Source organism: Buteo buteo, chromosome 6 (assembly GCF_964188355.1).
Source record: "Buteo buteo chromosome 6, bButBut1.hap1.1, whole genome shotgun sequence".
NCBI classification, from domain to species: Eukaryota; Metazoa; Chordata; class Aves; order Accipitriformes; family Accipitridae; genus Buteo; species Buteo buteo.
Window position 1 is genome coordinate 39,728,476 of NC_134176.1, and position 17,011 is coordinate 39,745,486.

Sequence of the window (17,011 nt, forward strand, 5' to 3'; positions counted from 1 at the left end):
CGCCCGGGCTCCCGCCTCGAAACTCGCGGGTGAGGCGGGGAGGGGGCGGTTGGAGCGGGACGAGCTGGGCGCAGGCCTCGGCCGCCCGCTAGGCCCGGCGTTTGCCCGTTGCTATAGGAACGCGCGGCGGGGGCCGCTCGCCCCCGCCCCTCGCCGCCGGAGCGCGGGCGGGCGGGCGGCGGGGCAGCCTCTCTCGCGAGAGCTGCGGCGGCGGCGGGCGGAGCGGAGCGGCGCGGAGAGGAGCGGAGCGGGGCGGGCGGCGGGGTGAGCTCATCCCGGGCGCGGGCGGGGAGCGCCGCGCACAGCCCAGCCGAGCCGAGCGGGGCCGCCGGCAGTCCGCCGCGGCAACTTTGTTGGGTGAGTTGCGAGCGAGCAGCGCCGAGCCGGGGCGGGCTGGGCTGGGGCTGCTGCGCCGTTCCCCCTCCTTCCCGCCGCGGTAGCCGGGTTCGGGGAGCCGCCGTGCCGCTGACCGAGGGGGTGTGTGGGTGGGTGTGCGTGGCGGGGAGCGGCCCCCAGCCCCGGGGCTGCGCGGCCCCCTGCCCGACGGCCGGCGCCGCCGCCCCGGAGTTGGCGGGGGCGAAGGCTGGGGACCCGGGCGAAAGTGGCCCGCGGAGCCCCCCGCCGCCGCCTCAGCGCCCGGAGCCCCGCTCCTCCGCCGGGCGGGGGGGTCGTCCGCCCCGTGCGCCCCCGGGGCGTCGGGAGCCCCGGGCCGGGCACGGGTCCCCCCGGAGCGAGCCGAGCCGGGTGCTGTTTTCCCGATTTGTGTCTTTTTCTCCTCAGGAAAGGCAGCCCCGAGCGGCAGCAGCGCCCCGGCGGGAGGGCGGCCGGCCGGCCGGCCGGAGGCGGCGGTGAGTGGCGGCGGCCCGCTCCGCGCCGCGCAGTGCCGCTCCGCGGCGGCGGCTCCCCGCGCTGCCCGTCCCCGGCGGAGGCGGCCGCCGCCGAGGGCGCCCGGCGGAGGGGAGGGGGGGGGAACGACGCTCCCCTGCGGGCCCGGGAGCGGCACGCTGCCCGCCTTCGAGGTTCAATAAATAACTTGTCTCTTGTTCGCCGCTGTAAGTTGTACTTCAATCTTTCTTTTTTTTTTTTCCTTTCTTGACTTTTTATAGCCAGCGAGGGTGTAGTCGTGCTGTTTTTGTTCAGAGCCGGTGCGGAGACCACAGTAATGCTAACAATTGGGTAATTTGGAGGCAGCGCCGGTGGGGATGTTCTGAAAGCTCGGCTCATGAGAGAGGGGGTGGAGGAGCAACATATTTGCGGATGGTTGATTTCTTCACTGGAAGCCGGGAAAAGTGGAAAAACAGGGAATGCCTTAAAACAGCTCTTGCTGGGAGGGAGGAGGAGATGTTGGTGGAGAAGCAAGGAAGGGTAGAAGAGAAGGGGATAGCCTTCCTCAGCTGAGTTTGTTTGCTCTTCCCCCATTTTATGTTGCATGGAGTCTTGATATTGATGTTCTCATGCTATGTTTAAAAATAACTGTATTATTTGCACTGGATAACTGTGATGCAGCTTCAGTTCGTTTAATGAGGAATTCACCCATTCGTGTCTGGTAAAGCAGTGATACAAAATGGGAATTGCTCAACTTAATGAAGATCTCCTTGTGTAACCTTGGCCACAACATCCATACATTTTAGATAGGGAGGCGTGTGTCTTGCCCAAAGAAGAATACAGAGGAATTTTTTAGATAACACTGCTTACGAAATTGCTTTAAAAAATTTTGCCTGCAAAATTGCTTTTAAAAATTTTAGCGATGCTGCTTTAATGAATCCGTTACTGCATGCTGAATGAAGTGCATCTGTGAGCATGGAACCTTAGTTGATAATAGAATGCAAATTTGTTTTCAGAGTAAAGGTGTCAGATTTCATTAGGTTCCAGACCTGTATGGATGAACCAAGATTGGCATTTTCTTTAGAAAGCAGTCCTTTCATGGTGGAATTTTGATTGAGGGTTTTTTTTTTTGCTCGTTAGCTATGGGAATTAAGCATTAGTTTCCTTTAATTTAAGGCATAAACCAGTTTTGTAAAAGCGAAAACAGTCTCTCTCACCCCCCAGTTTTTTGCCTGTTGTCGCTGCAAGTACTAACTGGATAATAAGGATCTGTATAATAAGGATCTGTGTTTTCTCTGGTGGACAGTTTGGTCATTATTTATTTGGAAGGTGTTACAGGACTAGCCTCTCTTCTCCTTCAGCTGGTGGGAGAGACAGGTGAAAGTACTGAGGTAGAAGCTTGTGGCAGTTGTAATCGCAGAGGGAGATCTGTAAGATGTGTTTCACTGTCAAGGCTTTTATGCCTTAGGCCATCAGACGCCATACCAGTTATTAATCCAGAAACAGTGTGGGAACTTCAGATTTTTTTTTTTCTTAGTTATAAAAACACACGTGTTCTATTTAGGTACAGCTAAAAAGAAAAGTTTTGTGATTGAATGTTTCTTGTAAATACTATGTCTTCTCTTTATCGATAGGTAACTAGGGACAGATTTCCACTCCCCATTTTAACAGGGTTTATTTATGGATGGTTGATTAAAGGATGTGCACTTAGTTGCTCAACACTGTATTAAGAAGGTATTACTGATGCTAATAAAATGCTTAGTTTTAATATTGCTACTTGGGATAGGCATACTTAGCTTTCAGTTGTGGTTCACAGAACCTCTTAGATCATGAAGTCAGAAGCAACATGGGATGTCAACTCTGACTATTGTAGGGCTGTAAAAAGTTGCCTGACTAAAAGACTAGCAGGTATAGAGGTAGGCACTGACACACAACTGTGAAAGGGTGGAGCTGCAGTCAGAAATAAAAACTTAATATGGGGACATGTAATTCATAATCTGTTTTTTCTATAACAAAGTGTATTTTTATCATTTCACTCATGCATAAGTGGCTCCCCCCCCCCCCCCGCTTATCCAAAATGTTATTTTAAGGTTTGGGATTAACTTTTGTATAGCTGTTATTTTAAAAACCCTGTCCAAATGTGGCTTCTTCCCTACCCGTTTCTCCTGCCCCTGCAAGGTTTTCAAGACTTTTTTTTTTACCATGCTTGTAAGCATTCTGCTGCTGTCTCAAGAGCATTTTGTTCTTTTATAGCTCTTTTTGTTCTGTCAGTTTTGTAAATGTGTCTCAAATATATCCCTTCAAATGTCTATTCCAGAATTATTAATTCTGCTACTATGAAGACATTTTTTATTTCTAAGATAGGAGTACAGAACTTAATTTTAAGAACATAAAATATTCCTACTAGTTACTTTGAATTTTAGTAAGGTCATGTTCTTCTAGTTAAGGCAGATAATTTTGGAAATACATTGGGAAAATTAGAGCTAGGTTTAGTAAGAGAAAGGGTTGAGGCCCATTTGAATTTCTTTTCTATTTCTCTGTTTTGTCTATAGCATGTCTATTGTAGAGAAGAAAAAGGAGCACTTTTCTCCATATCAGTAGTTTAATCCCTTCAGCAAGGGGGGTTGCTGCAAGCTATTGAGTTCTTACTTCTACTGGTTAGACATCGTGGATACCCTACTGGGGTAAAAAAGCAGAGCTTCTGCCTTCATCAAAATTTCAGTCACACAAGTTGGTTTCCCTAATGCTGACATTTTCAGAGGTTTAAATTTATTCTCATTGACCCTATGTGTTGGCTAGCTGGCAAACAGTTTTGATCTGTTGTTTCCTTGGTTTTCTTAGCTTCAGGCAGATTCCTTTTATTCCTCAGCAGCTCCTTAATTTAAATATTTAAAAAGTCAATAAGCCGTGATTTCATTATCTGTTAATATATTTTTATATCTTTGCTTTGTTTACTTCATTATCCATCTTTTGGACTTCTATTCATTTATTCTGAAACCCATTCGTTTAACTTCTTGTTAATAAGTTATGACGGAAGTACAGCAATAGTAAGTGCAGTTATGTATTTGTTTTATCAGTGTAAATATGTATATTCTAAAATCTGCTAGGTGAGGCTTTTATTGATTTGGCATGTAAAATTAATCATGTGTTAAGTGTCTTTCTGTGAGTGAGGGGGGAAAAAATGTTATATTGTTCTGTGTTTTATGTTTCCAGGGAGATAGGACTCCAATCCCTTGATTTCAAGCATAGCCCTCTAAATAGCAACTTCTACATAGTCTAAGCCTTATATTTCACTGAGCTCAGTTTAACGTTGGAATGAGGACTCTCAAGCTGGCGGCTTATAAAGTGGGATTTTATGGGTCTGTGAGAGTTGAGATATCCTCTATTTAATGAAAGGTAATCAGTGTTTTCTGGGAGCAGAACCTTACCAGCAATGGTTAACTGAAGGCACGGTTGTAAACCTACAGAATATGGCCATTGGTGAGGCTGAGTGACAAAAAAATTTTGTGGTTTTGACTAATTCTGATTTTTAATCCTTATGCAGCTGGCAGTGCAATACTAACACAGTCTGTAACAGTTTCAGTGTTAGCTTTGATAATAGTTTTGCACTCTGAACTTTGGGAAACCCTTCAGGAGTCACAGAGACACTAGAATTCCTTGGTTATTTAACTGTGTTTTTGAACATGAATCAGCAGATGAAATGGTTTTAGATGTCTGTCTTTGCATATGTAAAGCTAAATTATGTCATTGTCTCAGTCTCTTTAATTTTGAATTCTGTGGCACCAGTTTGCTGGGTGGGTTGTTTGATTTAGATTCTGCCACATGTCTTTTATGTTAAGTGCGACGAAGCATTTACAAGTCTTTGTTTTCTTTGTGGAAGCATGTTTTAAAGAACGATTCATTTGAATGTGGCGACGTAACACTTTTCATAATCTTGATAGCTGGTGAATTGTATGATCGCTAACCAAGTATTCATCAGTGTTGTTTCAAAGGTCTGAGTCTGTAAGTGGATCCTCTCTTGCAAACCTGTGTTTGATTAGTAGGATCAAAATCAATCGTGGCTTCATCTCTTTGTACAACTTCATCTCATGTCGCATACTGGAGTGCAGTAAAGTAGTAGCTCTTGTTCCCTGCACAGTGGATGGATGTCTGTTTTGAAGAGAGAGATCAAGTTCCTGACAAATGCACGACTGTATAAAACAACCTTCCTGAATGTGGGTTATTTAAAACCATAATACAGAAGGAAGAGTTGTTACTGGGAATAGTGGTTCATGCTTAGGCCTGAGAGGCACTTAGGATTTTTTGTTGATGTTTTAATACTCTTTTGCCTTTGGTCTTGGGCTCTGTAGAAAGGGAAGAACGCTTTCTTCAGATGGATGTTATTAAAGATGAGTGAAGTGCTTCTTGAAGACCAAGTTTTATTTCAGAAGTTGTCAAAATTTAAATAACTACTGGAATATAGCATACAGTTGTTTTAAAGTTGGATTGTTCTTCGTGATTCCTTATGGTTTACCTTCAGTGCTCGAAAACCTTTTGATCATGTTTATTTCAATTTTCATGTTGTTTGTTTATCTTTTGAGGTAACAATATTTTTACCTCAAAATACTCATTTAGACCTTGGAGAGACTGGTTTTTACTGCAGCTGTGAGAGAAACATGCTGATGTTGAACTTGTGTGTTAACATGAACTTTTATCTTTGTGAAACCATTTCAAGTTAACCCTGAAATATATCTTATTTTTCCTAATTGATGATGATATAGTGGATTAAAAACCTCAACTAGCCAAAATCAGCAGAAAACAAGCTCTTATTCCAGGCTGCTAGAAAGCATGGGTCAGAAGTTGAGCATAACTTAGAGGAAAGTTGTCTGTTGAGTCTGCTTGGGAGACATGTTTATGTTTAATATACTTGGCTGGTGTTATTTTTGTGAATTTTCTGGGTGGGGGAAATTGCCAAGCATCTTCCTTTACTCTGTAGCCTGCCCTGCTGCCTTTCTCTGTGCAGCGGATGGTGGGATTCCAGAAGGTGCCAAGGGCTGGTTTTGTAGCATGGGCTCTGCTCTCTGAATTTCTCAAGTCATGATGCGTTTTACAGTGCCATCAGCTAAATCAGTTGTCTTTCAACCTTTGAATTCAAATGACAGGCTTATTGTGTGCTGATGTGATGTGAAGTAGGATTAATAAAGAATTTTTTTTTAATAGTGGCAGATAATATCTGTAAAACAACTGCTGTGGTAGCAGAACTTTCTGTATGCCAGTTGTTCACGTCAGCAGCTCAGATAGATATCTTGGGTTTACTTGTTGGTAATACAGACAGCTCTCTCTAAAGAGTTAACAAACATTTTAAGACATACATTTGTTGATTTGACCAAAAGTTGCATAGCCCCAAGAACATTTTTACATTGTTCTTGGGACTTTTTGAAATGATTGAAATTGTATTTTCATATTGCCTGGGGTGTGTGGGTTTGTTTTTTTTTTTTGACTTATAATAAGCTACTGGTCTTACTTCACATTCGCTCAAAATCATAACTGTACTTCATACTGTCATCTGAAGTATTCAGTGCACATCCATGACAACTGGTGTTTTACAAGAGAGATTACAACTTTCTGGTTTATAACTTTTTTTCTCCTTTCGTTTTGGTTCAAAGAGTGCTTTTTTCCTTCATCTAATTTCAGAATTGCTATCTGTGTGTGTGGCTTTGTCACTTGGTCTTACACTAGCAAGGAATTTGGCAGAGTAGAAGTGGATGTCTGGCTGAAGGTGGGGGTGGCAAGTCTCCCAGATCGACACTGCTAGTATTGCAGTAATTTTACTTCAGACAGAATTTAGTCTGGTCTCCTAAATTGGATGTCCCCAACACAGATGTGGTTTGTTGGTTTGGACCATTATGACCATTAAGGGTTGGGCCACATTTGGTGAACCCCTGGGGGTTTTTAGCTTAGTTTAGTTTCTTCTAGGAGAAATCCAGTTTATGCACACCAAAACAACTATAAAAATTAAATCATTATGAAGATGCTTAAGCATTGAACGGACCACCCCAGAGTGACTGGTGAATCTGCATCCGTGAAGACTTTTAAAGCTTGACGAGACAAAGCCACGAGCAGCTTGATGCAATTGTGGAAGGCAGCCCTGCTGGGAGCAGGAGGTTGGTCGGACTCCTGGGTGAAACCGCTCTGGGCTCTGCAGGGTGGGAGCCGGTGGGAGCGGGACGGCCTTTTCGGAGGGCACCGCTGTTCGAAAGGCTGGTGTAGATACGGTTTAAACAACTCCTAAAAATCAAGACCATCCTCGTAGCGATTTTTTTAAAAATTTCTTTTTACTAATGTGAAACAGTTTTACTTTGGTGTCCAGCCCACTTCATGTTTTTGCTTGGGTAGCAGCACTGCCAGGAGTGTCAGTTTATCACGGCTTCCTAGTGCTGGCTCTCAGGTTGCAAACCTGCAACAGGAAACCCGATTTCCTTTATCTGTGGGCACGCAAGAAAGGGGGGGGGGGGTGGGGGGTGGCGGTATTTATTTATTCATTTTCCCTCAAGGGGCCGATGTAAGAGGAAATGTACACATCTTGAACGTTTGTATTTTGGTAGGGCCACAGCACAAATTTGCTCTTGCTGAAAAAACTGGGAAAAATCAGACTTCCCTCCCCCCCCCCCCGCATTTCTGAAGTGTAATATGACTTTGTCTACATGTTTAAAAAAAAAAAAGAAAAAAAAAGACAATGCGTGATGAAACTCAAACTGCAGGCTTAAACGTGTCTCTGTTACACAAAAGTCATTACAGTTCTTATCTCTGAACTATTTAAAGATTTCTTCTTGTTTTTGTGGACAAGGCGCTCTGTTCACTTTCTGAATACCAATCTGATTTTTAAAAAATGTTTTAAAAACTAAACACTATTTTGGAGGTATTGTTGCATGTGTCAAGTAGAAGACAATACTAGACCCCAGCAAATAAATGTTAGAGGGCCTTCCCTGTTTCTGCTGGATGCAGTTGAGATTTCTACCACTGTATTTTTTTCTCAAATTGGAAGGGCTGATATTGGATTTTATGCTTTCAGTCCATGCAGGAGGACCATATAATTGTGCAGAAGAAAGTTATGGTTTAATGTTCTCATGCCTTGAAAATAAACATATCTTTATGAATGACATGATACTGGCACTGATCTTCTACTTTGCAAATGTATTTAACAGCTTGTTGCATGAATCATAATAAAGTAGTTCAATAGACTGCACTGTATTGATTATACAGCAGCAGGAATAAAGAGTGAAACCTGATGCTTTCCCCCAGCTTTTGCTAAAGCACACATTTAGAAGCGAGAAAAGAAGGGAGATACTTACGTAAAAGCTATTTACATAGTTTGTCTTTTCCTTGGATGTTTTTTTTTCTTTCCTCTTTCCCTTCTTTTGCCCTTCTTTTGCACTCTTCAAAGAAGGCAGTGTTGACAAAGCAATTTTTTTTTTAACCTTCCCCCTGCTGACTTCTGCAGCATCTTGCAGGGTAGTTGTCAACTTGTACTTGACATAACTCTGGAAATTCCCATGATGTCCCAAATCTAATATTGTTTATTGCATTGTCATACATAGAGATGGTAGGAGAATCTTTGCTAGGATGCCTTTGTTAATATAAACAAAAGGAAAATGCTAATATAATCTTAAAATATGCCATTCATTCAGAATTGAAAAGGTCTTTTTGGGATTTTAAGTTCTGTGTGTTTTTAGGGCATGTCTGTGCAGAGAAATGAATTGTCGTGGTACTCTGGGGTACTGCCTGCCACAGACACTTCCACTCTGCTATTTGAACTGTGAGATAAGCTCCGTGGAATAATTTGAGAGCCATAAGTTAATTCTTGCCTTATACAATTGCCTCCCTATCTAGGCAAAGCCAGAATATCTGCAGAGCTACATAAGTGTTTTTTTATTGTGCATTAAAATTGTCAGGACTTTTTTTATTTTAACCCTGTACTATAGTACATTTATTTTCAGCCAGAAAATTAAGGTTAATTAATGTGCTAGATAATAACCTCTTCTGTTCTCAAATGTTCTGTCTCCAAACAACAGCATTAGAATTAGGTGTGAACATGCAAGTGTGCTGTATATTCCAGATTTAATCACTTGTATGTGTAGCATTGATGCAGTAAAGACTTTCAAATTTGTTGGTAATTTAAAGCACATCTCAAGTGAAACAAAGGTATGGTAATAAGCAGTAATTAAATGTTGCTAAGGGTGCTCATCACTGTTATTTTAACAGAAGTTAGTCATTATCTGCTGATTGCTGGCATCATTAAATCTCAGGTTTTTAGTATGTAAGTCAGTGCTTACATACCTGAGCAGCTGAACTGAGGTCTTCCATCCTTGCATAGTTGAAGTATCTTTTTGTTCTTGGATCTTAAGTGTAATGACTTACCTCAAACTGCCAACAACTTTATGCCTGCCAAGGGCAAGAGTGCAAATATTGTGAATGTGCTCTTTAACTAAGAGATATAATGCATCTCTTCTGAAAATTGGGGTGGGGGAACAGTCAATTTAATTCAGAACAACTTAGCAGTTTTGCAGAGCTGGCCACGTGAAAAATACTCGTATGCAAGGTAAACATTGCCTCTTGTAAAAGTACAAAATGCCCAGAGATAGAAAATGTCTGAAGTGCTGGGGGAGGGGAGAGACTTTTCCTGTTCCGTGTTTTTTGTAAACCTGTACTTCGCTTAAAAACAAAAAACCTGAAACAATTTATAGTAGTTGCCAAATGCTCCTAAATATGATGCAGTCTAACTTCAGGTGACAGGTTTCTTCAGGTTCTTGAGGCAGGATTAAGTGACTTGGAGCTAAATAAGACAGGCCTCACAAATTGATATAAGGAGAGAAATTAAGGAACAGTTAAAGAAGGAATTTGTAGATAAATTCCTCATTTCATCTTTCAGTTATGTGTAATAGCAAGAGGTAATTAGAATTAAGAGAACAAGGGTCAAACTTGAAGAAATAATTAACATGGAGAGCTGGTGGACAGATTTAAAATAAAGTAGCACTTTGATCACTTATTTGTTTGGAACATATTGGAAAGTATGCTGTGAACATTAGGGAAGCTAGAGAAGGGTAATAATAAGAATTGTTAGATCGTTGACTATTAGACAGAAAAATTTGGGTTCAGATGAGGAGGAATTCTAAATGATTGTAGTGTTGTTTGCCTTACAGTTGTCAGTTTTTATAATATGGAGGGCTAAAAGATTTTTGGCGGAACAATGAGCTTCCATTTGACATGGCATTAAAGCATTCAGAATAATCATAACTGATGCTTACTTTTTGGTAGGTAACAGTACTGAAAAAGCAATATTTTGAATTGTGTTTAAATACTGTAGCTGAAACTGTATGAACAAGTGAATCATAGGTTCTGTTTCTCCCTCTCTCTCCCTCTTTTGCCCGAGTTATAATTTAGAAAAGAAGGGTCCAAAGATTTCTGTGATTTTCCAGCTTTAAAAGTGAGAGAAGAATTGAAGATCTATTTGAAGGGAGGTGGGAGAAGAATCAGCACAGCTCTATAAAGGTGAAGCTAAATGCTTAAAACTGTGACTAGTTTCTTAAATTTGAATCCTGCTTTCCTCCAGAATGACTAGCTTTCTTTCCAGGTATTGTCAGAAAACATGGCTAGAATTAATTCTTACTTGAAACTTAGCTACAAATTAGAACTTTATTGCTTGTAACAGATAAATTGCATGAGGATAGGATATACAGTGTACCTGATTGTGTGGTCATTCATACTCACTTTTTTACATGGGGAAAGAAAAGGGCTTGTGGAACACTGCTGCTCTACTTCAGTAACATCTTCCAGGTTGCAGTAAAAACTCTTGGCTCTGCTACAGTATGTGGGTGTTAGGTGCTTGCAGGTAAAGTCATTTAATGTTAGTGTTTAATAGTACTTTTGAAAATGAAGTAATTCTATGCATAGTATAATGCAAAATACTCTTGAATAGTGGTTGGTTTCTGCATTACACTTGTTGCTTTCTTGTTGCTGATAAAGGAGGTACAAAAAAACCTTTCCATGTTAGAGGTTGAAAGCAATTTTGCCAGGTAGAAAAATTGCCTTTCTTAAGGTGGTGGTTTTTTTCTTTTTGAAGCGTGTGTTAGTGCTGAGTGACTGTTCTGTTTGCACTGAGTTTCTGACTTAAAAATGTTAATAGCAGTAGCTGTCTAGTTTGCTGTAACCCTTCTTTGTTATCACCTAAGTCTTAGCTGAGATGCTAAAAGCCCTTGAAATGTATGGAAGCTTCAGGTAGATTAGTCACTTGAATACTGGCACCCTGGGTTGCAAGGCAATGTGTTATATTATCCCTGTGGTCAAAATTTGGAACTGAAGACTTAGGGTACTATTGAAGTGCCACTGCTGTTCAGTTTGTAACCATGTTAATTAGTGCTGAATGTCATTAAGATGAACATATGCAATATTAATAAAACTACTTGTGAAACCGAGCTGTTGTCATTATCTCACTGAATAGTTGTACTGAAAAGTTGCTTGGCTTTTCCCCAGAAGAAAGACAATTGAGAAGGGCTTACAGTGTGCCCCTTGAGCTGTAGCTGTCCCTTGGGAACAGCTCATCTGGTCTCAGTCACCTCTTCTGAGACACTAGATGGTCAGAGATCTGGCTGCAGGGGAAGGGACTGTTTTAATAGCAGTATACAGCTTTGAGAATACCCTCTTCTCAGGGCCTTTTCTTGTCTTGTGAACAAAAGCTAGTTGTCCCAGTCTCATGATTACATGTGAGGAGCAGGCTGTTGCTTCTGGTAAAGTTAATATGATCTGATCTGTTCCTTTTTTCCATCTGAAAGGCTGCTGGGAAAGAAGGGTATGTGTGGGGAAGGTCCTGTAAATTGTTTCTACTGGTGGCAGAAACAATTACTTTTGGGATGAAGTTTGATTTCCTTACACCCCCCAACCCCCGCTTAGTTTTAGACAATACTACCCAAGAATTAAAAAAAAAAATATGGGGAGTGAATCAAGCAGGATAATTACAACATTGACAATAGGTAGGTATTTTATCCTTGTGTCTGTACTTTCATGAACTGGAAAGGGCCAGAGCCCTAATCTGACATTTTAGGCAAAATAAGGAATCATCTACATAGTTAATGTGGTGCAGCATAGTTGCATGATAATTGTGCTGCTCTCCGTTGAGTGCACTCCACTCGTTTATAGGTACTAATGAGATTGTATTTTGATGTGACATTACTGTAATATCAGTGCCTCGTATTCATTCATTAGTTTACCTCATTGACTTTGTGAAATAAGGAAATGCAGATGCCCTTGAGCAAGTTGTTTTAACATGCACATGAGAAATCTGTAATAGTGTTCAGAGAAGAAGCTGCCTTGGGCTTTAGATTTCATCTTACTATGGATGAATTTATTCAAAACTGTAAAGCTGTGCTGGAGACTCTTGAGCCAGCTCTGAGGAATCTCGTGGCTATGTCCATGCTTGTCTGCAGCCCGCTTTCTGCTCTTCAGAGTGGCTCTGCATGGCTCAAACCCTTACTGTTTACTGGGAACAGTTCTTAACCTTATGGAATCTCCTGTACATCAATGTCTGTTAGTAAACTTGGAACAAAACCATGACAGTTATGGGTTAGTGCTCAAACCTGCGCCCTGGCCTTGTTTTAATTCTTATAGCTTTAGCTCACAGTGCCTACATGGCACGATGCAACACTGTGCTGAGTTTGTAGCTTGCATCCAAATAGCATTTACTAGCAATAGCATAGCGTTGCACATGAGCTAACTAGTTTTCCTCTTCAGTGGGGCTTGCAGAGCTCACGGACAGCGTTGTGCTAATGTGGCTGTCGCGTTTCTGGTTCTGGTGTTAGTCCAGCAGGTTTAGCTCAAAGGTCAGAAGATCAATGGGGCCAGCTTAATAGCTGGCATGCTACAAATTAAAGTAATACTGGAATAAATTGCTCTTTGGATTTTAATTGCCTGCTAGACATCCCTATCTTAGTGAACTCTTACGCATCTTGACCTGTAGCAATAGAGAATGAGACGGTCTATAAAACTGCAAAAGAATAAAACAGACTGCACGCAGAATGAGTAAATGAAATGTGCAGAAATTGTCAAATCTGAGGCCATTAAAATATATTTTAAAATGTTCCTTTAAATCTGGATTAATATCTGGTGGGGACTTTCAAGTTGTGTTCAGGAAGAATTGTGTTCAAAAGTTACATGTGAAGTACTGCCTCGCTGTACCTCAGAGAACGTCTGTGCTGAAACCATGCCGTGTGAGAGGAGGCCAGTGTGCCTCACATCGTCACTCTTGCAGTTTTTCCATTTGAGTTTTTGTCTAGTTCTAGCAAACGCATGGACAGTGTTCTTTAGCTCAGAGCTAGCTCGAGTATCTGTGCTGCATGGCAGTCACTGCTGAGGTTGCAGTTGCTGTATCCTAGTTTTCTGATAACAGGTTTGAGGCAAGGTTGCCCTCAAAGTTTTTGGTTTCCTATGGAAGCCAACTTATGTGGTTATGCTCTGTGTGTGCCCGCTTGTTTGCTTTTCTTCTCTCTAACACTTCTTCCTTCTCCCCAACCTCCTAAATATTTTGACTTTGATGGCTTTTGTTCTAGCCCCTTATGCACACCTAGAGTCCAACAGGCTTTGTAAAAGCAGACTACTGGGTGGGTGAGATTGAGTTCCAGCGGTGGCAAGAGCTGCAGCATGCACAAGGATGTTGTCAGTCACCAGAGAAGCTGTGTGATTAACACAGTTGCATGGCAGAAACTTCAGCTGAGTGTATGTATTCTTATATATCAAATCTGGTCAAATATGAGAGAGAGATTTGAAGGTACCAAGCTTTGTTAGTTCATGTAACTACTTGTTCTGTATAGGTTTCTGTCAAGCCTTCCAAAATAAGTGCAGAAGAGAAAACGTGATGGGAGCCTGTAGTGATATCTGTATTTAGGTTGCTTAATAGTTTCTGCCATTAAGTGTCCTATGAGCTTTCTTCTTTTTTTGCCACTTCTCTCCAGAATTGTGAACGCTACCATTGCATGAGCAGCTTTTGTGGTTTTTTTTGGTAGAGGAAATCACTTAGTATCAGGGAGACATCTTTTTCTTTTTTCTTCCTTCCCCCCAAAGTATAACAGTGTTACTGTTGAAAAATAGAATATTGGTTACCAGGAGCTTTCACATACTAGCTTTTCTCAAGAGGAATCTTGTCTACATGCTACTGAGATGTATGAATGTTTTAGGGTTGGGCTCATCCTGCAAACTTCTATGAACATGTGGGATCCATCAGAGGAGCCCAAACACAAATGGGATCCTGCCCTTTCACTGTCCTGCCACTTCACTGTCACCAGATGCTCCTGGCTTCCTCTCGGCTGCCTGGTGCTTCCTGGCAAGTGTGTTTATAAGGCTTTGTTGAAAGGAGGTGATGTGATGAGTGTCAAAGATTGTTTTGTTCTTGCTTTTGCTTGTCTGACCAGTTAAAACTTGAGCATTTTCCTTGTTCAAATTCTTCCTGTTCTGTTTGAGAAGCTAAGCAGGTTCCTTTGGTACCTAGTCAAGGGACGCAGAGGCTAATTGTCCTCACCAGATACGTGGTAGGGGAGACCATCCAAAGAAGACATCCTGACTTTGAGAAAAGGTTGTATCTTGTGCGCTTGTAATGCTTTTGAGTGTTGGACAATAAGGCTGCAGGTAAAGCAGGATTTGTAATGATTTATTTTTAAACTTGGGATTGATTACAAGCTAGGTTTGCAATGTGAGATCTGTCCCTTTTTCGAGAGGCAAAACAAAGTGTATATATCCGAGAGGTGAAAGTCTTTGAATAAGTTGCATATTGACTTTGGTTGTCTGTGACAGTGGCACCATGTGAAGCAGTAACTGAGCCAGACTCCTCTTGCTGCCTCTTGATCTCAGCAGCTGCCGTATGATGTGCATTCTGGGCTCAGTAAGCTCTCGCCTTCTTCCTCATCGCTCCTGAGAGTGGAGATCTTTGATATCTCTTCCCTTCAAGAGTTGAGGAGGATACTGGTTTCTTCATCTGCACTGACTATTTGCAAGGCCTAATACTAGACCATAATGATTCACAAATCTTCTAGGGTAATAACTTTTTTGTTTTGTTTTTTTTCTGCCTTGATAACACAGTTTTGCAGTTTAGGTGACAGTAGTCTGTCAAAGTCTAAACCTTTTTCAGCCATTTGGCATCAATCAGCACTGGAGCGTTGGGCTGTAGAACGGCTGTAACACACAGTGCTTTTAACTTTCCTCTTGGTAAAAGAGGAGAGAAAAATAGCACAGACAGCTATGTTAGTTGGTGGGAAGAGTATGTAATAATATATCCAAACTTATCTTAAGGTTATGAAGTTAGAACACTGGCTCAAGAACGCTGCAAGCAGGGCTTTAGGACTCCCATTACTGGGTCAAAAGTATAGTTGTCATATGTAAAGTATCAATCTCGTAAATTATTCTGTTTGCTTTAATTAAAGCAAAAAAAACCCCAAATGTAGCAGGTAGCAGCATGACTTATTTGCGTTAAGCATTATTTTAGACCACTATGATTTTATACTGGATTAGATATTATGCACTTTCCTGCCACTGATACCAATTTGGTATCATGTTCTGGCACACTGGATAAAATTTGATCACATGCCTAAGTCTCCTTTGGATCAAACTTACCACGGTTGGTGATGTGGTAGTGCAGAGATTTGCTGTTAGTGGTCGTGAAACCAGCATTTCATCTTCCTTAACTTCCTGACAACTTCTTCTCTACAAATGTTTGAGAAAGTTTACTTTTCAATTTTATTTGTAACTAGCAAATAACTTAAAATAGTATTTGTTTCTCTTCAGTGTTTGAATGATTAAATGAGAGATGATCTTTGTATATGTTGTACAACCACTATTGTCTAAAGGTATGGAAGGATGCTTTCAGATGTGGTAAACATTGATCTTTGTTACATTTATCTTCATTTTGTTCACCATCTATTTTTAATGTTATGCTAAAAACAAAGCCTATTTCTAATTCTGTAAAAGGGAAAAAATAATTCAGTCCTAGTGAAGCGAATTCTTTCTTGAATTCTCTTTAATATTTTTGATAGATACAAACCCACAAATCTTTTGTCTGGAGAATGTTTAAAAAAAAAGACAAGGGGCCATTAGAGGAAAAGATTTTAATGGGATCATAAATGTTCTATTTGGATCTGTCTTATTAGGCTTGGCTTGGAAATTGAATCTCCTTCTGAAGGCATTCACATATTCAAAGTTCTCAGTTATTGACCTGATTCTACTCTGAGCTGCTATTTACGTTTCAAGACATGAATTGGTCTTACCTTTTAAAGTCTTTTGACCTTTCTTTGGAAAAGGGGAAAACATACTCTTTTTGGGTTGTGACTAAGTATTTTCTTAAAACTCAAAAAAATTGACGTAGGGTCTGGGAGCAGTTTTCTACAGAGTAGGAGATGCTGAGGTTCATAAGTAGTGTTGGGGTGCTACAGAACATGTCTGAATCTACACTGTCAAAGAGTGCAGGGTGAGGAGATTCAACTGTTATTATAATAGTGGGAAACTTTTGACATAATGTTTGATAAGGACATGGTGCAAGATGAATTTTCTTTTTATTTTGATCTGTGGCAGGTTTTAAAAATTTCCAACTATTTTTGTATGCATTCCATTAAAATTTTACACCACCCCACCCCCCCCGCTGCCGCCAGCGGTTTTTATCAGCAATGTTTAGAAAGACCGAGAGAGATTTTGGTTTCTTTTAGTGTTTTTTCATGTGCAATGAAACAGGAGTGTCTTTTGTTTACATCTTCTACAAGCTGAGGAATCTTTCCCTGGCTTGATTATTGGATGTTTATGGTATGATCATGTCTAGAAGCATCTAGCAAAATACACAAAATACTATGCAAGTATAGCTCAGATTCTGCAGATGGATGTGTGTATACAGACCTTCCTGTTTTCATGGAGGCTTAACCTTCACTGACTCTGCAGCTGCAGTTACCTTAATGATTCTGTGTTCTTAGTTGGCAGGGAGCTACGGAGATTGTCTAGTCCAACCGTGCTGCTCAAAGCAGGGTCAGCTAGAGCAGGTTCCTTGGGACGTTGTCTGGTTGAGTTTTGAACATCTCTGAGGATGGAAACTCCATAGTCTCTCTCTGTGACCTGTTTCAGTGTTCAGTCGCCCTTACAGTAATTTTTTGTTAATGTTAATTGGATGTTTTGGATGTGTAACTTT

General features: G+C 41.2%; 1 protein-coding gene across 9 annotated transcripts in view; it reads left to right on the top strand.

Moving 5' to 3' along the window:
- The first annotated feature begins 231 nt into the window (after positions 1–231).
- Positions 232–17,011, top strand: part of SIPA1L1 (signal induced proliferation associated 1 like 1) — a 224,181-nt gene continuing 207,401 nt past the window's right edge. For 7 of the 9 annotated variants that reach the window (XM_075030550.1, XM_075030559.1, XM_075030551.1 and 4 more), the window contains exon 1: positions 232–357. The gene's annotated coding sequence lies outside the window, so the exon portion shown is untranslated. Of the gene's footprint in view, positions 358–780; positions 1,053–17,011 lie in introns of all 9 variants that reach the window. The other 2 variants (XM_075030552.1, XM_075030558.1) reach the window with 1 other exon arrangement.